Here is a 25,424-nt window from a genome sequence, read left to right as displayed (position 1 = left end):
CCATTGGAATCTCACCATGCGACAGCATTAAGGTTAAGAATATGAAAGTTGGAGAGAACTTTCATTTGTGTAGCACCCCTTTACAATCTCATGCCACTCCAACATGCTGTTCCTCCCCACTTCTCATGGTGTCCCCCTTGGCTCCTCTCACCGATCTCACTCCGCTTGTCCTTCATGTTCAGTCTAAAGTGGTTGCTAAGGTGACTGGCGGCTGCAGGTTTTTTTTTCCTCAGGGCTTAGCTTCAAGAAAATTCTGCTCATCCATGAATGGATGTTGGTCAAGTGTACCAGCACTTTGCTCTCATATTTCTGTCTCTCACTCTTCAGATTTTTTCTCCCCACTCCTTCATGTTTTCTCAGTCTTCTCTTCTCCCTGTCCTGCCTCTTCACTTTCCCCTCTGATTTCATCGGTCTCATCACTTCCTTCATCCAACCACTAACCTCCTCTTGTCCTTCTTACGTGTCCCTCGCTCTCTTGCTCCTGTTACGCCTGTCCCACCTGACCTCCTTTGCTATTCTCATAACTCTCAATCCTCCACTTCCCTGTCAGAGCCACCTCCCTGCTCCCTCAGCACTCTCATGCTCTTCCACCTTGTATCTCTTTCCTCTTCCTCTCACCACCCCTCACTCTCTCTCCCTCACCATACGCTCACACCCTTTTCTGACAGTTCTCTTTCTCTCTGGTGCTCTCTATCCATCTCTCAGCAGACTGTTCCAACTCTCAGTTTTCCTAATTCTCAAATATGCTGCCCTACTTTATCATCTTCTCTTTAAATCCTCTCTGACCTGAAAACAAGGGGAAGAAATTCATCCCCGTCCACTTTAGTTAATAGTAACGTAGCAAAGTCACATTTTACCCACTTCTCAAGTCCAGTTCCATTGAAGTCTGTGCTGACTACATGTAATACAGATTAATCATACCTGCAGCATTTTATAGAAGAAATGTGGCAGGGGCTTACACGTATCTGGGTGAGCGCGACACTATTACAGCTCGTGGCATTCCAGAGTTCAGAGTTCAACTCTGGTGTCACCTGTAAGGAGTTTGTACGTTCACCTTGTGAAACGTGTGCGTTTCCTCTAGGAGCTGGGATTTCCTGCCATAGTCCAAAGACGTACTTGTTGGAAGGTTAATGAGTCCTGTGATTAGGCTATTGTTAAACAGGCGGGTTGTTGGGCTGGAAGGATCTGTTCTGCACTGTATCCCTAAATAAATAATAAATAGTGTCTTCATGACCATAGAACCATAGAAACCATAGAAACTACAACACAGAAACAGGCCTTTTGGCCCTTCTTGGCTGTGCTGAACCATTTTCTGCCTAGTCCCACTGACCTGCACACAGACCATATCCCTCCATACACCTCCCATCCATGTATCTGTCCAATTTATTCTTAAATGTTAAAAAAGAACCCGCATTTACCACCTCGTCTGGCAGCTCATTCCATACTCCCACCATTCTCTGTGTGAAAAAGCCCCCCTTAATGTTCCCTTTAAACTTCCCCCCCCCTCACCCTTAACCCATGTCCTCTGGTTTTTTTCTCCCCTTGCCTCAGTGGAAAAAGCCTGCTTGCAATCACTCTGTCTATACCCATCATAATTTTATATACCTCTATCAAATCTCCCCTCATTCTTCTATGCTCCAGGGAATAAAGTCCTAACCTATTCAATCTTTCTCTGTAACTGAGTTTCTCAAGTCCCGAAAACATCCTTGTAAACCTTCTCTGCACTCTTTCAACCTTATTAATATCCTTCCTGTAATTTGGTGACCAAAACTGAACACAATACTCCAAATTTGGCCTCACCAATGCCTTATACAACCTCATCATAACATTCCAGCTCTTATACTCAATACTTTGATTAATAAAGGCCAATGTACCAAAAGCTCTCTTTACGACCCTATCTACCTGTGACGCCACTTTTAGGGAATTTTGTATCTGTATTCCCAGATCCCTCTGTTCCACTGCACTCCTCAGTGCCTTACCATTAACCCTATATGTTCTACCTTGGTTTGTCCTTCCAACGTGCAATACCTCACACTTGTCTGTATTAAACTCTATCTGCCATTTTTCAGCCCATTTTTCCAGCTTGTCCAAGTCCCTCTGCAGGCTCTGAAAACCTTCCTCACTGTCCACTACACCTCCAATCTTTGTATCATCAGCAAATTTGCTGATCCAATTTACCACATTATCATCCAGATCATTGATATAGATGACAAATAACAATGGACCCAGCACTGATCCCTGTGGCACACCACTAGTCACAGGCCTCCACTCGGAGAAGCAATTCTCTACCACCACTCTCTGGCTTCTTCCATCGAGCCAATGTCTAATCCAATTTACCACCTCTCCATGTATACCTAGCGACTGAATCTTCCTAACTAACCTCCCATGCGGGACCTTGTCAAAGGCCTTACAGAAGTGCATGTAGACAATATCCACTGCCTTCCCTTCATCCACTTTCCTGGTAACCTCCTCGAAAAACTCCAACAGATTGGTCAAACATGACCTACAATGCACAAAGCCATGTTGACTCTCCCTACTAAGTCCCTGTCTATCCAAATGCTTGTAGATTCTGTCTCTTAGTACTCCCTCCAATAACTTACCCACTACCGACGTTAAACATACTGGCCTATAATTTCCCGGATTACTTTTCGATCCTTTTTTAAACAACGGAACAACATGAGCTACTCTCCAATCCTCCGGCACCTCACCTGTAGACAGCGACATTTTAAATATTTCAGCCAGGGCCCCTGCAATTTCAACACCAGTCTCCTTCAAGGTCCGAGGGAACACCCTGTCAGGTCCCGGGGATTTATCCACTTTAATTTTCCTCAAGACAGCAAGGACCTCCTCCTTTTTGATCTGTACAGTTTCCATGATCTCACTACTTGTTTCCCTTAATTCCATAGACAGGTCCTTCCAAGGTCTGCTACTAGGTTGTGTGTGTTTAATATAAGTGATCAAGAATAAATCTTTACTCCTGAAACACAGTTTATAATTTCTTGTATCAATCAGCTCACTCTTTCCCAATGCCATATCAGTGATGAAGGATCAACTTTATTCACCATATGCATTTAAAGAGATTAGGAACTTGTGGTGGGGTGTTGGCCAGGGTGCGACATACAACAACAAACCACTGATTCTTCAGACTTCGGCGAAAACACGTCCCATTGAGAAAAGTGCTAATTCCGTTGAAAATGAATAACATTTTCTTATTTAAGATAATCAGGGTTGATCATCTGAGGGTCTTTTGCACAAATGCAACATTTTTTCATATGTTTGTTTTTAATTTTATAAATTATATGATTATATGATAGCTCAGTACCCACAGAATCAGTCGTCCTCAGACATGGATTATTATTTCAATTTGATAAAAAAGTGTGAAAAAATCATTTAATATGTATAATATATATGCCAGATGAAAGAGTAGAGCGAAAAACCTCTTTAAAACTAAAAGCAGTGAATTTTCAACAATATTTACTCTTATTTTGTGGTTGTTCAAAATGTGTCCCAAGTTTTTGTCAACACCATCAGACATTTATAAAAAAGCAATAAGATCAGGCAACCACATGTTCAACTATATTCTCGAGGGCCCCCTTTCCACCCTCCACATCTGCTAAATGCAAGAAGATTAAACAAGCTCCATAAGTTTGCTATTTTTTCAATAACTTTTACATACTTATTGATGTTGCTACTATCACAACCATGACGTGTCAACACTGTCTGTTTTGTATAGAAGGAATTATTTTAAATTATGACATAGATTTATGCGTTTTAAATAGAGGCCAGAGGCAGCTAGCAGCAGAGGGAAAACAAGATGGCTCCTGTATACAACTCATGCATGTCATGTAAAAAAGTGTGTTTTTGTCACTACTGTCAGACGTCAATACCATCAGGTTTTCTGTCTGATGGTGGTGACACATAGTTTGACGGTATTGGCAAAACATCCAAATCATCCTCAGTAGAGGCTTGAATATAATTTATGATCACAATAAATAGTAATACGGCTTGTAATGTTTCATTAACCTCTTTATTTATAATATACTGTGCATAATTTCCCCTTTCTTTCTTCCACACACAGGCATACAATATTTCCTTAATATTTGTATCCTCAAATATATTTTTTGGATCGGGACAACAGAGCGGTATGGAAGCTGAATTCTGAAGGAAAGCAGTTTTTTAAAAAAACTTCTTCGAGTGCAAGAAGGGCGAGACTGTGCAGGCGCGTGACGTAACAGGACAGCGCGGAGAGTTTAAAAAGGAGACCCCCCTATACAGTGGGCAGCTGTCGGAGCGGGCAGCAGAGTGAGTGGTAGCAGAGTGTAGGGCTTCGGCTTCAACGGGCTTCGGTGGTTAACGGGAAGAGGCGAGAGCGAAGCACCAACTCTTTTTTCCTCCCCCCACCCCCTTTCGCGAATCGGCGAATTTTTCCTGTTTCGTTCCTGTAGAATTAGACAGCATGCCTGCAGGGCTAGTGCTTTGTTCGGGGTGTCAGATGTGGGAATCCTGGGAGACCTCCAGCCTTCCTGATGGCCACATCTGCGCCAGATGCACCGAGATGCAGCTCCTCAGAGATCGTGTTAGGGATCTGGATCTGCAGCTTGATGACCTACTGCTTGTCAGGGAAAGTGAAGAGGTGATAGACAGGAGCTACAGGGAGGTAGTCATCCCTAGGCTACGGGGGTCAGGAAACTGGGTCACTGTCAAGAGAGGGAAGGAAAATGCCCGGATAGTGGAGAGCACCCCTGTGGCTGTCCCCCTCAGCAACAAATAACTTGTTCTGGATGCTGTTGAGGGGGATGACCTGACAGGGGACGCCCACGGTGACCGGGTCTCTGGCACTGAGCCTGGCGCTGTTGTGCAGGAGGGAAGAAGGGAGAAGAGGAATGCTGTTGTCATAGGGGATTCCATAGTCAGGGGAACCGACAGGAGATTCTGTGAGCCTGATAGAGATACCCGCATGGTGTGTTGCCTCCCAGGTGCCAGGGTACGGGATGTCTCGGATCGGGTCCAGAATATTCTGAAGGGAGAGGGCAAGCAGCCAGTTGTCTTGGTACATGTTGGTATCAATGACATAGATAGGACAAGGGAGGAGGTCCTGAAGAGAGATTTCTAGGAGTTAGGAAGGAAGCTGAGAAGCAGGACCTCCAGGGTAGTAATCTTGGGATTGCTACCTGTGCCACGTGGTAGCGAGGGCAAGAATAGTAGGATCAGGCAGATGAATGTGTAGATGAGAGTCTGGTGCAGGGGGCAGGGCTTCAGATTCTTGGATAATTGGGATCTTTTCTGGGGGAAGTATGACCTGTTCAAAATGGACAGGTTACACCTGAACCCGAAGGGGACCAATATCCTGGCGGGAATGTTTAATAGAGCTGTTAGGGAGGGTTTAAACTAATTTGGCAGGGGAATGGGAACTGGAATGATAGAGCGGAGGAAGGGAAAAACAGAAATAAATCTAAGATAGTGAGCAGTAAAGATGTCAGGAAAGACAGGCAGGTGATGGGGCAAATTTGTAGCCATCGGGATGAGTTGCAGTGTGATAAAGTTGCAGTGTGATAAAGTTGCAGTGAAATCAAAGTGAAAAGTATCAAATACTGGTCTTAAGGTGTTGTACTTAAATGCACACAGCATAAGGAATAAGGTGGATGATCTTGTTGTACAGCTACAGATTGGCAGGTATGATATTGTGGCCATCACTGAGACGTGGCTAAAGGATGCATGTCTCTGGGAGCTGAACGTCCAAGGATACACGGTGTATCGGAAGGATAGGAAAGTAGGCAGAGGGGGAGGTGTGGCTTTATTGGTAAGAAATGATATTAAATCATTATAAAGAGGTGACATAGGATCAGAAGGTGCAGAATCTTTATGGGTTGAGCTAAGAAATCGCAGGAGTAGAAGGACCCTGATGGCAGTTATATACAGGCCTCCAAACAGCTGCAGTGATGTAGACTACAAATTACAACAGGAAATTGAAAAGGCTTGTCAGAAGGGCAGTGTTATGATAATTATGGGGGATTTTAACATGCGAGTGGATTGGGAAAATCAGGTCAGCACTGGATCTCAAGAGAGGGAATTTGTGGAATGTCTGCGAGATGGCTTTTTAGAACAGCTTGTTGTTGAGCCCACTAGGGGATTGGCTATACTGGACTGGGTATTGTGTAATGAACCAGAGGTGATTAGAGAGATTGAGGTGAAGGAACCCTTAGGAGGCAGTGATCATAACATGATTGAGTTCACTGTGAAATTTGAAAAAGAGAAGCTGAAATCCGATGTCGGTATTTCAGTGGAGTAAAGGAAATTATAGTGGCATGAGAGAGGAACTGGCCAAAGTTGACTGGAAAGGGACACTGGCAGGAAGGACGGCAGAGCAGCAGTGGCTGGAGTTTATGCGAGAAATGAGGAAGGTGCAAGATAGGTATATTCCAAAAAAGAAGAAATTTTCGAATGGAAAAAGGATGCAACCGTGGTTGACAAGAGAAGTCAAAGCCAAAGTTAAAGCAAAGGAGAGGGCATACAAGGAAGCAAACATTAGTGGGAAGACAAAGGACTGGGAAGTTTTTAAAAGCTTACAAAAGGAAACTAAGAAGGTCATTAAGAAGGAAAAGATTAACTATGAAAGGAAGCTAGCAAATAATATCAAAGAGGATACTAAAAGCTTTTTCAAGTATATAAAGAGTAAAAGACAGGTGAGAGTAGATATAGGACCGATAGAAAATGATGCTGGAGAAATTGTAATGGGAGATAAGGAGATGGCGGAGGAACTGAACGAGTATTTTGCATCAGTCTTCACTGAGGAAGACATCAGCAGTATACCGGACACTCAAGGGTGGCAGGGAAGAGAAGTGTGCGCAGTCACAATTACGACAGAGAAAGTACTCAGGAAGCTGAGTAGTCTAAAGGTCGATAAATCTCCCGGACCAGATGGAATGCACCCTCTTGTTCTGAAGGAAGTAGCTGTGGAGATTGTGGAGGCATTAGCGATGAACTTTCAAAAGTCGATAGATTCTGACATGGTTCCGGAGGACTGGAAGATTGCAAGTGTCACTCTGCTATTTAAGAAGGGGGCAAGGAAGCAAAAAGGAAATTATAGACCTGTTAGCTTGACGTCGGTGGTTGGGAAGTTGTTGGAGTCGATTGTCAAGGATGAGGTTACAGAGTACCTGGAGGCATATGACAAGATAGGCAGAACTCAGCATGGATTCCTTAAAGGAAAATCCTGCCTGACAAACCTATTACAATTTTTTGAAGAAATTACAAGTAGGCTAGACAAGGGAGATGCAGCGGATGTTGTATATTTGGATTTTCAGAAGGCCTTTGACAAGGTGCCACTCATGAGGCTACTTAACAAGATAAGAGCCCATGGAATTATGGGAAAGTTACATACATGGATAGAGCATTGGCTGATTGGCAGGAAACAGAGAGTGGGAATAAAGGGATCCTATTCTGGTTGGCTGCCGGTTACCAGTGGTGTTCCACAGGGGTCTGTGTTGGGGCCGCTTCTTTTTACATTGTACATCAATGATTTGGATTATGGAATAGATGGCTTCGTGGCTAAGTTTGCTGATGATACGAAGATAGGTGGAGGGGCCGGTAGTGCTGAGGAAACAGAGAGTCTGCAGAGAGACTTGGATAGATTGGAAGAATGGGCAAAGAAGTGGCAAATGAAATACAATGTTGGAAAGTGTATGGTTATGCACTTTGGCAGAAGAAATAAATGGGTAGACTATTATTTAAATGGGGAGAGAATTCAAAGTTCTGAGATGCAATGGCACTTGGGAGTCCTCGTACAGGATACCCTTAAGGTTAACCTCCAGGCTGAGTTGGTGGTGAAGAAGGTGAATGCAATGCTGGCATTTATTTCTAGAGGAATAGGGTATAGGAGCAGGGATGTGACGTTGAGGCTCTATAAGGCGCTGGTGTGACCTCACTTGGAGTACTGTGTGCAGTTTTGGTCTCCTTATTTAAGAAAGAATGTGTTGACGTTGGAGAGGGTACAGAGAAGATTCACTAGAATGATTCTGGGAATGAGAGGGTTAACATATGAGGAACGTTTGTCCGCTCTTGGACTGTATTCCTTGGAGTTTAGAAGAATGAGGGGAGACCTCATAGGAACATTTCGAATGTTGAAAGGCATGGACAGAGTGGATGTGGCAAAGCTGTTTCCATGATGGGGGAGTCTAGTACGAGACGGCATGACTTAAGGATTGAAGGGCGCCCATTCAGAACAGAGATGCAAAGAAATTTTTCAGCCAGAGGGTGGTGAATCTATGGAATTTGTTGCCACGGGCAGCAGTGGAGGCCAAGTCATTGGGTATTTAAGGCAGAGATTGATAGGTATCTGAGTAGCCAGGGCATCAAAGGTTATGGTGAGAAGGCGGGGGAGTGGGACTAAATGGGAGAATGGATCAGCTCATGATAAAATGGCGGAGCAGACTCGATGGGCTGAGTGGCCGACTTCTGCTCCTTTGTCTTATGGTCTTATGGTCTAATGACTAAAACCATAAATGAATTTAGTTGTACCATTTCATAATCATTTTATAAAATTTCACCAAATTAAACATAATTAAATTCATAGTAATTTTGCACAATTTCATAGTAATTCTATTAAATTCTGATCTTCCTTTTATGTATTTTAGGAAGTTATGGCTAGGCAGCAGCTATCAGTGGAGGAGTGAAGGAGAAGAAACAGGGAATACCAAAAAAAACGGAGAGAGAAAATATATCGTGAGCCAGAGTTAAAGGAGGAATACCTGAGAAAGGAAAAGCAAAGATGGAAGAAGAGAGTAGGGGATGGGAAGATAAAAACTATCAGTGATTTGAATGAAAGGGAAAGGCGTGGAAACGTAGACAGCAACAGCGTAAGAGGAAGGGCCCAGAACACCCAGAAACTCCCCCAGATAGTCCATTAGATCAGACTATACAGGAGCCAGCTCGCAGTAGGCAGTCTACTGATTCTTGAGAATTTGGATAAAACAGGTTTTAATTTTGAAAACAAAAGATTTTAAATGTTAAGAAATCTGAACTTATATGTTTATAGAACAAGGTCTCAGCAATCAAGCAATATTTCGGTGCAACCTCCTGATTTTGTAATTTTTTCATAAAATATGTGTTTTTCCTGTCATTACTTAGTTTTTGTCAACACAGTCAGACACAATAAAAAGTTAATTATTCCTATTTATTTAGTCTTATGTAGATTTAGAGCTTTTAAATCATTGTGTCTACACCATAGGTACACATATATGCTGTTAAATGTTGAATATTCACTTTTGTTCATTTTTTATATTATTTCACGTGTACTTTTAAAACTCTTACATCATGCAACTTTTATCATTGGCATTAAATACATAAAGTAACAATTTTGGACATAAAAAACACATTTTTAATTTTAAATAAATCAACTTTAATAAATCAACTGTTTTGGAGGAACAGATTGTAAGTATATTAATTTAATACAAAGAAAGTTCCATCTGACGGTGGTGACTGAGACCTGATGGTGGTGGCAGTGGCCTAATTACTCCTTTCTCAACCATTGAAACCTCTACCAGCAACGAGGAAAATCCATCAGGTCAAACCTTATGGAAACAGCATCCATTGCAGGTCATTGTCATGTTTCTGCAGTGAGCCACAGATGTGGCAGAGTTTCAGCCCAACAACATTTCAGTTGACTGAAAATACACATGCCAGGGTACAGGCTGAGGAGAATGATGGCCCTACGATGGGAAAGAACAGAGGGCCCTTGGCAATGCTGATGGAGGAAATGGAGCAGGAACTCCAGAGTGGTCCTGACGGGACTATGACACATACATCTACTGGTGTCATTAATTGTGGAGATTGGCTTGCAGTCATTTATGACCAAAATTGGTGGTTAGCAAAGGCTGTCACTGTGGACGCTCATCATCAAGATGTTCAAGTGGAGTTTTTCCACCCTCATGGGCCCAACACGTGTTTCCATCCAAAACCAGATGGAAAGGATATGTGCTTCATACCAATTGAAGATATTCTGGTCGAACTGATGGAGCCATCATCACTGGGTCGTGCAAGCAGGACGAGAGAGATCTAACACCTGTCTGTTGAAGTCATGGACTTCATAGAGGAGGAGCATATTAATCGCCTACTTCCTGATAAAGCTGATTGAACGTTTTCGAAGATTTTCAAGCACAGAAATGGATGGAATTTTTTTTTAGTTCCTGGTGTGTTTTCTGATGTTTATGCTTAAACATTGCGGTTGTACTGTGGTTTTTATTTTGCTGTTTACCGTTGTGGTTAGTATTTACAGAAGGATAAAATGTACACGACAAATAGTTACTTGTTGTACCCAATTGTTAAATAAAGTTGTTAAGCAAGGAAGCATTGACCTGAGTGATGAAAAGGTTGGAATTGTTTGTTGTAATTAGGCCACTGCCACCACCATCAGGTCTCAGTCACCACCGTCAGATGGAACTTTCTTTGTATTAAATTAATATGCTTACAATCTGTTCCTCCAAAACAGTTGATTTATTAAAGTTGATTTATTTAAAATTAAAAATGTGTTTTTTATGTCCAAAATTGTTACTTTATGTATTTAATGCCAATGATAAAAGTTGCATGATGTAAGAGTTTTAAAAGTACACGTGAAATAATATAAAAAATGAACAAAAGTGAATATTCAACATTTAACAGCATATATGTGTACCTATGGTGTAGACACAATGATTTAAAAGCTCTAAATCTACATAAGACTAAATAAATAGGAATAATTAACTTTTTATTGTGTCTGACTGTGTTGACAAAAACTAAGTAATGACAGGAAAAACACATATTTTATGAAAAAATTACAAAATCAGGAGGTTGCACCGAAATATTGCTTGATTGCTGAGACCTTGTTCTATAAACATATAAGTTCAGATTTCTTAACATTTAAAATCTTTTGTTTTCAAAATTAAAACCTGTTTTATCCAAATTCTCAAGAATCAGTGAAACAACATTCAGCAATTATAAAGAATGATATAAAAATAAAGTCGGAGGCTAAAGGATGGATTTAGAATAATATGTGCATAATTACCAGTATATATTTACAGCATTACAGTCTGTGGGGGGAAACTTTTAAGATGGGGTGAAGTTTTAGATTTATTAGCCCTATAGCACTTGCAGATGGCAGCTTTTGGAAAAGGCAGTCTGCAGGATGGGTAGTGTCCATAATAAGTTTTCTTGCACACTACTTTATACTGGACACATATAAGTCCTGCAGTGACGGTAGACTGTAGACTTTCCTGCTAAACTGACACACTGCACGTCCTTAACATCCTCACTTCTTTTTTGTCACAATTAACATTCCCTCTAATATTTTTTACAGCTGCATGGACCAACCATTACTCTCAGCAGGGAATTCTTACAGAGCCAGAAAACTGCACGGCACTTTAAATGTTTTTTTGTAATATGCAAACTATGAATATGTAGAACGAAAATTTTAAAAAGTATTAATTGAAGAGTATAATGAAATACAGTACACATTTCATAAAATTTTCCTCATTGTCTGTTACAAATCCATTGTCTTTAAACACTGTTCAGATTAATTTCGCATCCAGCTGAAAGATACGTCTTAATCTCATTAGATCATCCAAATGTTCCACTTCTGGTCTGTTTTTGGATTTCTATTTGATTGAATTCACAAGACTGAATCCATGTTAGCAGACTGCACTAGGTACTTGAAAAGTTGTCAACAAGAATTAAGAGTTCTTCAAATTCTTCATTTCTAAGCACATAGTTCAACAAATCATGAAAGTCTTAATTGAGCCAGTCTTAACTTTCTTAGAAATGACAAATTTGAAATCACAGTATTGCTGTGATATTTTTGAGGTGACACTTTTGTCATAGTTTGTAATAGTAGATGAGTTTTTTTTTTGTCAGGTGAACAACGTTCTCTGTTCCAAATTCAAAATTGTTTGTGTTCGTAATAGCAACAGGGTCAAGAACTTGTCATTCTCTTAGCTAATCTTTGGGAAATCTATTATCCAAGTGATTACACACACAGAATCACAGAAAACCTACAGCACAATACAGGCCCTTTGGCCCACAAAGCTGTGCCGAATATGAACTTACACATTGAATGAATTGAATAATTGGCGCTGTATCAATGTCAGAACTTATAGATGGAAGCAGATATTTCACTTTGTCACTCCAATAAGTAGTATTGCCAAGATGCTGTGACTGTAAAATGTTACTTTTCACTTTTGCAAACGGCAGTGCTTCAGTTGCATTGAAACACCTTTTCTGAAGGAATTTACAAAGAGATGTCATGACTTCTAATACATTGTTAAGGACAGTTAATGGTACTCAGGCAGTGGTTGCTGATTGGATTGATACATTCATTAACTTGCTCTTTGTAATACTGGAAATAAATTTAACTCCCCATTAAAGCAGTAACAGCAGGGCCGGATTAAGCTAGTGTGGGCCTATAGCATATGTTATAAAGGGGCCCTAAATTTAAAAAATGCACTTAAGTATTAAAACATAAATTATTTAATATTGCATAGTAAAGTAATTACATTTTTTCATTTGCTATACAGCCAGATAATACGACAAATGTCTGACACTTCAGTAATAGTATTACTTACATCTAGGTATCAATTTCAATTGTCAAAAGTAACAAAACTATAATTTAAAAGTTAAATTTTCTAGATTTAGCATGAGCAAATTTGTTGATGATACTGGTAAAGTATTTCACATAGAAGTTCATGTTCAATGCTCATTAGAGAGAGATTGTTCAATCTGTTTTGACCCATGGTGCTCCTTAGTTCATTTTTAATCCTTTTCAGTTTTGAAAATGAGCGTTCTCCACTGCAGTTGGTAACCATGAGTGACAAATAGATGCGCAGGGCACTTTCTACATTTGGAAAACATGACTCCAAAGAATTGTCAGTTATCAAAGGGTACAACTGTAACTCTACAAGGTCTTGTTTGTGACTGTTGTGGCTATGGGCACGTGGATCACATGCACTCAACAACCAACTAGGAATAGTGTTCTGAAAATTATCTGTTTAGTTGCTTATTGAAACTCATTTCATTTGGGAAATACAGGTTGAAACTCACAGTCTAATCCGATCTTGTATGCTCCTGAGCTGATTCGGACTACCTAAACTCAGGAAAAATGAGGAATCATGAACTGGGCCACATAAAACTGTTGAGTCGCACATGCCTTGTCGCAGGCTCACCGTGGCACCACTGGAGGGTGTGGCGTGAGAGCGCACGCTGTGGCGGCTTGGGAGCGTGGGAGATAGCGCAAAGGTCACCACGACACAGCAAGGAGCAACAGACGTCTGCACACACATACTGTACCATGCAGCATGCAGCTCCCCCAACGTGAAAACAACAGCGTTGCCAGATCATCGTTGTTGTGGCATGGATGAAATCACAGAGCGTTGCGTTACCGGTAGGTACAAGGTAGTTTCTTTATTCGACAAAACAAGGTTACAGCAGGCAGAGACCCCTGGCAGAACAGGTCTAACCGTCTTGTGATTGAGGCTCCATATTTATTTGCTAAACACAAATGACAGTTCATAGTTACAAGTATAGACAATTCTTTGAAGTTTGCACATCTTTTGATTAAATTCATTCTACCGGCGCCAGTATGCCTAAGCTGGCATTCATGGCCTTTGGGAATGCAAGTTAAAATCCATAAAACATTATTTGGTATGTTACGTGCTAACATAGAGGACAAAATGAGGGATGAACTAACTGAAACCTATTGAATGGTGAAAGGCCTTGATAGACTGGAAAAGGAGAGGATGGTTCCAATGGTGGGAGAGTCCAAGGCAAGAAAACACAGCCTCAGAATAGAACAGTATCAAGAACGGAGATGAGAAGGAACTTCTTCAGCTAGAGAATGGTGACTCTGTGGAATTCTTTGTTGCAGGTAGCTGTGGAGGCCAAGTCCTTATGTATATTTAAGGCTAGATTATTGATTGGTCAGAGCATGAAGGGATACAGGGTAAAGGCAGGAGACTGGGGCTGAGAGGAAAAATTGACCAGCCATGATGAAATGGCAGAGCAAACTTGTTGGGCCAAATAGTTTAATTCTGCTCCTATATCTTGTGGTCTTAAATGATTTGCTGAATATTGCAATTACTGTTCCTAGCAGTGGTTCCTTATCCTACATTGACACTTATTTCCATGCATCATCTAATCCCAGATCTTCTCTGTGTCAATGTAATGTTGTTCAGACAGATGGTTTATTTCTCTTCGAAGAATTGCTCACCATTATTCTTTCAAAGCATAATATTTTCCCCATCCCATAAACATCACCTTCTTTTGAATATCAAGATTGTTGTTTATATTTTTTTAATTGCTTCAACAAAAGTTTATATTGTCATATACTGTTTGTTTCAAAATACCCACAAATACATTTCTTTTAGAAAATTTCATTTTCCAGCCGAAACTTAAGATACAAAACTAACTTTTTCTGTACTTTTGTACTTTTTGAAAACATTTTAAACGTTTTTCTAACATTTTTGTACTTTTGTCAGCAGTTAGTGTATTGAAAGCAGGTTTATTAACAATGGGCTACCGACTTCCGTTCTGTGTTTATTTAAAGGTTTCAAAGGTACATTTAATGTCAGAGAAATGTACACAATATACATCCTGAAATGCTTTTTCTTCACAACCATCCACAAAAACAGAGGAGCGCCCCCAAAGAATGAATGACAGTTAAACGTTAGAACCCCAGAGGCCCTCCATAATGCTGCATCGGCAAGTTGGCGGCGCTGGAGGTTTACCATCTGTGTGAGATGATGGGACTTTCGAGAGACTTTGAGACTTTTACCGTGTGATGGTCTGTTCTTATCAAATTACGGTATTGCTTTGCGCTGTTGTAACTATATGTTATAATTATGTGGTTTTTGTTAGTTTTTAAGTCGGTTGTCATGTATTTCTGTGACATCATTCTGGAAAAACATTGTATCATTTCTTAATGCATGCATTACTAAATGACAATAAAAGAGGACTGCGTGCCCTCATAACCTAATCTAATCTAAATGACACGCAGATAGTAGAGCATGTCTAAACTGTGTTACATATATGCTCCATTTTTGTGGATATCCAATCACACTGGTCAAACTGAGCTTTGTGCATATAGCTACCAAACACCAAATACATCTTGGACACTCTGACCCAGTCCTTATACAAGGGCTACACCTGAAAATGTTGACAATCCCACTGCCTCCACAGATGCTGCTTGACCCAATGACTTTCTCCAGCATCTTCTGTTATTTTTGCAATGGATAGATTTTACTGGATATATAACCAGAAGGACATATGCAAATTAACTTGCACCAGCCTTAACTTAACCTCTCAACGCACATTGAGCTGAGCTGAAGCCTAATAGCAATCAGCTGTAGGCAAATAAATGCATTAGGTTCTTTCCTGTCATTACCATTGTTTTTAATTACTTTTATCAATGGGCATGACCACCATTAAATCCACATTAATGGTTGTTTATTCAATGTCACTGTCAATTTCACATCTGTCTACTTGTAATCTATTTCCCCATATTCCCACCCAGCTCAGACTGTGACAGGGCTTCCAGCTACCCTGACGATGGCAGATGGATTTCCCTATTGACACGTCCTACATTATGTGCTCTTGTCCTGTACTTCTGCTCCACCTCAGCTGTCAACCCCACTCTTAATGCAGCCAGCTCTCGCTGATGGGCAAAGTCACTTTACCTTACATGGTAAGATCAGAGAGAAAGAGCTTGCATTTCCATAGCAACACAAGAAATAAGGGAGAAACTCAGCAGGTTAGGCAGCATCTATGGAGAGGAACAAACAGTTAACGTTTTGGGCTGGAAAGGAAGGGAGAAGAAGCCAGAATGAGAAGGTTGGGGGAAGGGAAAGAGTACAAGCCGGACAGTGATAGGTAAAGCCAAGTGAAGGGGGAGGGATGATGAAGTGAGAAGCTCGAAGGTGATATGTAGAAAAAGTAAAGGGTTGAAGAAGGAATCTAATAGGAGAGAAGAATAGACCATGGGAGAAAAAGGAATGAGGAGTGGCACTAGAAGGAGGTGATAGCATATAAGGAGAAGGGGTAAGAGGAGACCCAGAATGGAAAAGAAAGAAGGGGAAGAGAAGAAATTACTGGAAGTTAGAGAAATCATTGTTCATGTGGTCAGGTTGGAGGTCACTCAGACAGAATATGAGTTGTTGCTCCTCCATCCTGAGTGTGGCCTCATTGTGGTAGTAGATGAGGTCATGGACCAACATGTTGGAATGGAAATGGAAATTAGAATTAAAATGGGTGGTCACTGGGACATCCCATCTGTTGTGAAGGTGTATTCCAATAGTACCTTTTGCAACCTCACCCCAAACTTGACACAGGCAATTAAATATTTTAATGTGGATCTGCAATTGTAATGAAGGATGGGGTTTCGAACAGCTTAGGGCTTGACAAGCTCATGAAGCAATGATAACGCAATAATCAGGCATCTTAAATGATATTGGTTAAGCGAAAACATTGGCCAAAGTCAAAGTTGAGTTGATTGTCATATGACCAGGTGCAATGAAAAACCAACAGGGACATCACAGGCACACAACATCAGAGACACAACTGTCACAAGAAAAAACATGAATTAAGTATAAATTATAAAAACCTATACAAGAAAGAATACAATTAGAACAAAGAAGTCCATTGTTGCACTAAGTGGTCATAGTGAGGTTAAGGTGGTGCAGATTGATTCAAGAAGCGAATGGTTAAAGGGAAATAACTGTTCTTGAACCTGGTGGTGTGGGACTTCATGCTTCTGTACCTCCTGCCTGACAGCTGCAAAAACATGTCATGGCCCAGATGGCAAGGATCTTTAATAATAGATGTTACCTTCTTAGTGAGCAAGAGAAGCCTCTCTAAAATAGTGTCATGAAATCACCAGCAATGTCAAATGGGACCTCAGTTTAACATCTCATTGGAAGCACAGGATGCCCAGCAATGTGGCATTGGAAAATCAACCCTGGATTAATCTCATGTCCAAGCAATGGACCTCCTCTCCATCCAGTGAGTATCCCACTGTCATGGTCTGGTCCATGAAGTCCACATTCCAGTTCAGTCTGGTCCATCGATCCATATTCCAGGTTTTCCATTGTCCTGTTGTTTGCCTTAATTGAGGCACATGATTCTGATCTTGGGCTGGCTACATAAACAGCTCCTGGGTTCAGCCTCAGTTGCTGGATTGTTCCCTTCCCTTCCCTTCACCTTTCTCCCGGAGCCCTGCCTGAAGCCTCACCTTGCCTCGCCTTCCCTCATCTGAAGCCTTGCCTCACCTTGCCTTGTCTACAACCTTTGCCTGCACCACTGTCAAGTTCAACCATTGGAGAAAGACCGGAGCCTTGCTGTGTCAGGATAAGAAACTGTCTGTCATTGTTTGGAACTGTCTGTGTCCACGCCTTCGCTAGGTAGGTCCGGCCGTTTACCACTACCTAGTGTTCGGAACTGTCTCTGTGTCCACGCCTTCGCTAGGTAGGTCCGGACGTTTGCCGCTACCTAGTGTTGGGAACTGTCTCTGTGCCCACGCCTTCGCTAGGTAGGTCCGGCCGTTTGCTGTTACCTTGCGTTGGGAACTGCCTCTGTGTTCTATGTATGAGTCCCGGCCCTACATTCTGCTCCCTAGGAGGGGTCCTGACTCTATGTAGAGCCCCGGCCCCAAGTCCTGTTCCCAAGGAGGGGTCCTGGCTCTGTGTTCCATGTCTCTGCGTTCCTGTCCTCTCAAGTCCAAGGCTCTGAGTTCCTGTCTCTCCTTCGACCAAGCTCTGTGTTCCTGTCTCTCCCTTGACCAAGGATCTGTGTTCCTGTCTCTCCCTTGACCAAGGATCTGTGTTCCTGTCTCTCCCTTGACCAAGGCTCTGTGTTCCTGTCTCTCCCCTGACCAAGGCTCTGTGTTCCTGTCTCTCCCTCGACCGAGTCAAGGCTTCATGTTCTCGTCCTGTCCATGTGCCTCGTCCTGTGCTGGAGTTCCCTCGTCTTGCCCAGGAGTCTCTCATTCTGTCCTGTAGCCTCGCCTAGTCCTGTTGCCCAAGACCACTTCATGTCTTCGCCTGGTTCCGGAGTCTAAGCCCGAGCCTGAGTCAAGACCCAGGTTCTGGGTCCTCATCATGTCCTCGCCCCGAGGGACCCAGGCCTCGTCATGTCTTCGCCCCGAGGGACCCAAACCACGAAGAACCCAAGCCTCGAGGAATCCAAGCCATATCCAGTCCTGTAGCCACATCATGTCCTTGCCTAGTTCTGGGGTCCAAGCCTGAGTCAAGACCCAGGTTCTGGGTCCTTGTCCAGTCTCTGGCTCGGAGTCCAAGTCCAGGCTCCTAGTTCCCAGTTCCTAGTCCTGGTCCCGCTTGCCTAGCCAATGTCCTAGCCCAAGTCTTTGTTCTTGTCCCAGCTCCTGGTATGCATCCAGTCACGCCCCTAACTCTAGTCTCTAGTCCTGTCCTGTTCCTAGTACTTCAGTGTCTGTGACTTGCATTTGCGTCTGCCACCAATGCCCCCTATGACACCCACCATGTTACCAGGCAATTATAAACTCTTTGAAAGGAAGTATTATATTAGTGGATCTACACACAGTTGTTATACTTAACTGAAGTAAAAATGGTCTTGAGTTTATGTGCTACTAGACAATGGGGTGACCCGTTGGGGCACCCGTTGAGAGAAGGGTAGTGCAATCTGATGTGACCAGAATGAACATTAAATTTTCCTGAATGCTATTGGTATCGCTTTGCTTTGGAAACTGAAGTAGAAAACCTCAGTTTATTAAAGAAGAACAATGTGTAGCCAAGCAAATATAGCTCCTCCATGTTTAATGAAGGACACTTTTGATGGCATCATTTCTGGTTTAGCTGCCACCCTTGTGCCTCTCGTTGTCATTCTGGAGACATGCAGTCCTTTCATCCCCCATCTCTTCATCTCTTCTGCTGTTTGTTCTTTGTCTCTGATCCTGGAGACGTGCATTTCTCATCTCCTTTGTCTCTTCCTCTCTCCTCCTTCTGTGCATGTTTTTGTCATTCTGGAGACGCGCAACCCTTTCATCCCCTGTCTCTTCATCTCTTCTGCTATTTGTTGTTTGTCTCTGATCCTGGAGGCGTGCATGCCTCTCCTCCTCTGTCTCTTCTTCTCTCATCTTTTTTTGTCCTCACTCTTTGATCCTGGAGTTGTGCAGCTCTGGCCTCATCCGATTCTTGTTCTCTCCCTCTCCTTGCCGCTTCCCGATGATGTTTGGAATATAATGTCCCCCTTCTCTTTCCACGCGGCATAATTAGGCTGACCATTTTTTTCACCCGAATGCTGGATAGAAGATACGAAGCACTAACACCAAAGGATGCTGATTATTCTTGATGATGTGGTTGGTGCTCTCCTCAATGGACGTGATATAGTCACCACTGTCCTTTGACTGCAACAAAGGTTTTGTGGGTGTCTCGAAGTACGTCATTACAATAAGATTTAATTATCTCTTATTGATGGGTGAGAGTTAGATCTGTCCCAATCCTGCACATGCTGGTGGTGATTAGCAGAATGTGACCCCTGGAAATAGAGAGCTGCCCTGCCCTTTTGCGCCAGTAGGCGTCGCTGCTGAGGCTGGCCGTGCGCATGCGTTGGGCTGTGGCGTCCCGGTTTCTATGATGGCCGATTGGCTCTCGGGTGAATGCGAGCCTGTTGATTTTTGCGAAGGAGCAATTTTATACGAATATATAACCTTGAACTTTGCCTGCATTCTGTAAGTTAGCGCATTTTAATTCGATTTAGCCAAAAAAGTGCCGCTGTAATTCACCGTTTGCACTAATTGCAGGACACAAACAGATAGACAGAGCATGACAGTTTTAGTAGTATATAGATATTAAAGGCATCTTAGTAATGTCATGAGATAGATTGCTCCATTGAAAGTGAAGTGACATCTGTCGGTAACAGCATAAAGTATGATTCTCTAAACAACACGGAGACAAGAGAGTTAACCTACAGTACACTGATGCATTAAATGGATAATGACTCAAATATCCAGAGTACAATACATCCCATTCATAAGTGTCTTGGTATATTTGGGAAATGGATTGATATTCAGTGATGGAGATACCCACAATGGCCACTTTCCTATACTTAAGAAATTGGCGACTGAGTGCATGTTTGTGGTCTTCTGCTGCTATAATTAATTCATTTCAAGGTACGAAGTATTGTGTATTCAGAGATGCTCTTTTGCACACCACTGTTATAACCTGTGGTTACTTTAGTTACTGTTGCCTTCCAGACCTCTCTCATTAACAAGGCATTTTCACCCACAGAACTACCATTCATTTGTTTTCCACCATTCTCTATAAACTGCAGAGATTTATTCATGAAAATTCCAGGAGATCAGCAGTTTCTGAGATACTCAAACCATCCCATCTGGCACCAACAATCATTCTCCAGTCAAAGTCACTGAGTTCACATTTCTTTCCCATTCTGACATTTAGTCTGAACCTCTTGACCATGCCTGCATGCTTTTATGCATTGAGTTGTAGCCACATGTTTGGCTGATTAGATACTTGCATGAACAAGTAGGTGTACCTAATAAAGTGTATATAGAAATGCAAGTTTCTGGAGTCCTAAAGTAACCAGTCAATCTATATCCAGGCTCTCATTAATCTATAGCCATCCTATTGTGGTTTGGAACTGATCCACCAAAAGGGTGACCAAAGAATAAGACATTATTGTGCATGTTTTCAGAACCAGGGGTATATTTTTAGCCAGCTCACCAAATAAAGGAGTCCTTGGAATGGTGAGGAATGCTGTTTTCAAAGCCATTGGCAATCAAAGGACAATATTAGTTCCTACTCTCAGTGGACTGAGAGCAGTCTGAATTGCAATCAGTTCTTAGGTGTACAGGAACCTTGGAAAGGGAGAAGAGATGGTCACAACTATCAAAACAGTTTCAAAGAGCTGAGTTCATAGAAACATAGAAAACCTACAGCACAATACAGGTCCTTCGGCCCACAAAGCTGTGCTGAAAATGTCCTTACCTTAGAAATTACCTAGGGTTGCCTATAGCCCTCTATTTTTCTGCGCTCCATGCACCTGTCTAGGAGTCTCTGAAAAGACCCTATCGTATCTGCCTTCACCACAGTGGCTGGCAGCCCATTCCATGCACTCACCACTCTCTGCATAAAAAATTTACCCCTGACATCTCCTCTGTACCTACTTCCAACCACCTTAAAACTGTACCCTGTCATGCTAGCCAGTTCAGCCCTGGGAAAAAGCCTCTGACTATCCACACGGTCAATGCCTCTCATCATCTTATACACCTCTATCAGGTCACCTCTCATCCTCCGTCGCTCCAAGGAGTAAAGGCCAAGTTCACTCAACCTATTCTCATAAGGCATGCTTCCCAAAGCAGCCAACATCCTTGTAAATCTCCTCTGCACCCTTTCTAAGGTTTCCACATCCTTCCTGTAGTGAGGCGACGAGAACTGAGCACAGTACTCCAAGTGGGGTCTGACCAGGATCCTGTATAGCTGCAACATTACCTCTCGGCTCTTAAACTCAATCTCGCGATTGATGAAGGCCAATACACCGTATGCCTTCTTAACCACAGAGTCAACCTGTGCAGCAGCTTTGAGTGTCCTATGCACTCAGACCCCAAGATCCCTCTGATCCTCCACACTGCCAAGAGTCCTACCATGATTCTCTTAAGGAGTTCCTCTACTTAAAAGAACCATGTATTTAGGGCTGCTTTGATCAAAGTTTAGAAGACAGTAAATGTATCAGACTGTTTGCGCTTCAAATAAATTAGTTTGGAAGGAATAGATACCATTAGACCTTTCCTTTGTGTCCTGGCCAAATTATTTCAACTTCTTCGTGTCTGTTTTCTTAAGCTGTGATGTCTTTTGAGTACCAAATGGCATCCATGATGCTAATGGGCACTGATAGTTACAGAAGTGCAAGTGTTCACGTGCATCCAAATGTGTATTGTGGATAATTCATGATCTCAGTTAGCAAGCAACTCTGAGGGACAGCAACACCTTTTCTGAGTTGCACACAGGTAAGTCCATGCAAATAAACTGTTGCATATTAATTGCTTGTTGAGTTCTCCAGGCTATGAATTAACCTTCTGGGAGTCTTGCATGAGGACTCAAGTCCCTTTGCAACTCTAATGTTTGAACCTTCTCCCCATTTAGATAACTGTCTGCGCTATTGTAGCTTTTACCAAAATGCATTAACGTACATTTCCCAATACTGTATTCCATCTGCCACTTTTTTAACCATTTTTCCAATTTGTCTAAGTCCTGCTGCGATTGCATTGCTTCCTCAGCACTACCTACCCCTCCACCTACCTTCGTATCATCTGCAAACTTTGTCACAAAACCATCAATTCCACTATCTAAATCTCTGACAAACAATGTGAAGAGTAGTGGTCCCAATACTGACTCCTGAGGAACATCACTAGTCACTGGCAGCCAACCAGGAAAGGCCCCTTTTATTCCCACTCACTGCATCCTGCCTGTCAGCCATTCCTCTATCCATGCCAGTATATTTCCTGTAACACCATGGGATTTTATCTTGTTAAGAAGCCCCATTTGAGGCTCCTTATCAAATGCCTTCTGAAAATCTAGGTAAGTGACATCTACTGCCTCTCCTTTGTCCACACTGCTTGTGACTTCTTCAAAGAATTCCAATGGATTTGTCAGGCAAGATTTCCCCTTACATCAACCATGATGACTTTGACTTATTTAATCATTTGTCTCCAAGTACCCCAAAACCTCATCCTTAACAGTGGACTCCAACACTTTCTCAATCGCCAATTTTAGGCTAGCTGGCCTATAATTTCCTCTTTTTTTGTCTTCCTCCCTTCTTAAAGAGTGGACTGACATTTGCAATCTTCTAGTCCCCCAGGATCATGCCAGAATCAAATGATTCTTGAAAGATCATTACCAATGCATCAGTTATCTCTGTTCTCCAGTGGTCCAATATCAACTCTCACTTCCCTTTTTTTTTATATAACTGAAAAATCTTTCAGTATCCTGCTTTATATTATTGGCTAGTTTGCCCTCATATTTCATCTTTTCCCTTCTTATAGCTTTTTTAGTTGCTTTCTGTTGGATTTTAAAAGCTTCCCACTCACTTTTGCTACATTATATGCCCTTTCCATGGCTTTTATGCAGTGCTTAACTTCGCTTGTCAGCCACAGTTACCTAGCCCTGCCATTTGAGAACAACTTTTGTGGGACATTATCTATCCTGTACCTTGTGAACTATTCCCAGAAACTTCAGCCACCTCTGTTCTGTCATCATCCCCACCAGTATCCCCCTCCAATCCACGTAGGCAAGCTCTTCTCTCATGAGGAGCTTGCCCAGGTAGATTAGAAGGGGATACTGACCCTCTCATGCCTCTATAATTCCCTTTATTCTGTTGCTACACTGATACATGTAACTTATGCTTCTCCCTCTCAAATTGCAGCATGAATCCAATCACATTACGATAAGGGTTCCTTTACATGAAGCTCTCTAGTAAGATCTGGGTTATTACACAACACCCAATCTAAGATAGCCTTTCCCCAAGTAGGCTCGAGCACAAGCTGCTCTAAAAAGCCATCTCATTGTCATCTAACAAACTCCCTCTCTTGCGATCCTAATTTTTCCAATCTCCTTGCATACTGAAGTCCCCCATTACAATGGTGATTATTACATACCCTTTGCAATCTTAACCCTACATCTTGGCTACTATTTGGAGGCCTTCTGTAAGTTGTATCTGAAGCTATTGTATAGTTCTGGATCACCAGTTTTGGATGCCACTGATCTAGCCTTTAGCAAATTACGAATCTCCTGGTTCATCCATGGCTTTTGGTTTGGGTATGTCTGGCATGTTCTTAAAGACATACACTCATCCACACAGGTCTTAATGAAGTCAGTGACAACTGTAGCACATTCACTGAGATTCGAAGATGACTCTCTGAACGTTGTCCAGTCCAATGACTTAAAGCTGTCCTTTAAATGCTCCTCTGCCTCCCTTGACCGTACCTCCTTGGTCCTCACCACTGGTGCTGAGGTCGTTGCTCTCTGCCTGTACACTGGGAGCAGGAGTACAGCCGGGTGATTGGATTTTCCAAAGTGTGGGTGTGGGATGGTATGGTAAGCTTCAAGTGTGTTGCTCCTCTGGTTCCACAGGTAATATGTTGGTAATTGTTGTTCAGAGACTTCAAGCTGGTTGAAATCCCCTGCAATGATGGGGAAGTTTTGTGCCTGCTGATATCTTCTCCCCTCTTTCATTGGCAGAAGATATAAAAGCTTGAAAGCACCTACCACCAGTCTAAAGGACAGCTTCTACCCCACAGTTATCAGGTACAATAAGTTGGAGTCTTGATCTCGCATTTATTATTTGCCTGCATTGCACTTTTCCTGCATTTTTCTTGTTTTTCCCTGTACTATCTCTGTACACTGTATCTCTGTACAAGTGGCAGTGACAAACCAATCTCAATTGTCCCAGGTATGACTGCCTGAGGTGGCCTTCACCTTTGACAAAGGAACACGACTGGGAGAATGAGGAGAGGGCCTGTAGCTACTCTACGAGGAAAGAAAGAACAAGGCTAGCAGAAGGATGCTGCTGCCTCTTAGTACGTTCAAGGAGCAATGCACTGATTTGAGCCTCAATACACAATTCCTCTTCCTTGATGAAATCTACCACTTGCTACTACAGTAAGTGCAGTGTCTGAGAGGAGCACTGGCTGCATTGCAAACAGCTCTAGTGGGCACAGTGTCCAAGGACACTTTGGTTTGGCTTCCATCCTTGCTGATTTATTTGTAATATCTCTGAGCTTATGACCACAGGCATAAAATAGTGTAACCATGTGCCTTCAGCATCATTTTCTTCTTCCTTTCTGTTTCAGTTCTCGTCGTTTCTACTCCATTGGCTTTTGCATCATTCGCCCTCTTCTCATTAGTATCACTGGGAAGGAGGTACAGGAGCCTGAAGACCCACACTCAATGTTTAAAGAACAGCTTCTTCCCCTCCACCATCAAGTTTCTGAACAATCCACGAATACCGTCTCACTATTCCTCTTTTGCACTATTCATTTGGTTTCTCCTGTAACTTACAGTAATTTTTTTATGTATTGCACTGTCACAGTGGGGTGCTGGGAACGGACCCAAATGAAAGACACAGACACTGAAGTACAAGGAACAGGACTTGACTAGAGTAGGGACGTGACAGGATACAGAACAGGAGCAGGGACAAGAACGCAGACTAGGGCTAGGGAAAGCAGGACCAGGACTAGAAACCATGGACTAGGAGGCAAGGCTTCGACTCCGAGCCCGAGACTGGACAAGGACCCAGAACCTGGGTCTTGCCTCGGACTCGGACCCCAGAACCAGGCAAGGACATGACTTCAGGACAGGATGTGGCAACAAGGCTCCATGAAGCGGTGGTCCTCCAACCAGGCCTAGAGATCATGAATG

Source organism: Mobula hypostoma, chromosome 1, assembly GCF_963921235.1.
Source record: "Mobula hypostoma chromosome 1, sMobHyp1.1, whole genome shotgun sequence".
NCBI classification, from domain to species: domain Eukaryota; kingdom Metazoa; phylum Chordata; class Chondrichthyes; order Myliobatiformes; family Myliobatidae; genus Mobula; species Mobula hypostoma.
This window is presented reverse-complemented; position numbering follows the sequence as displayed.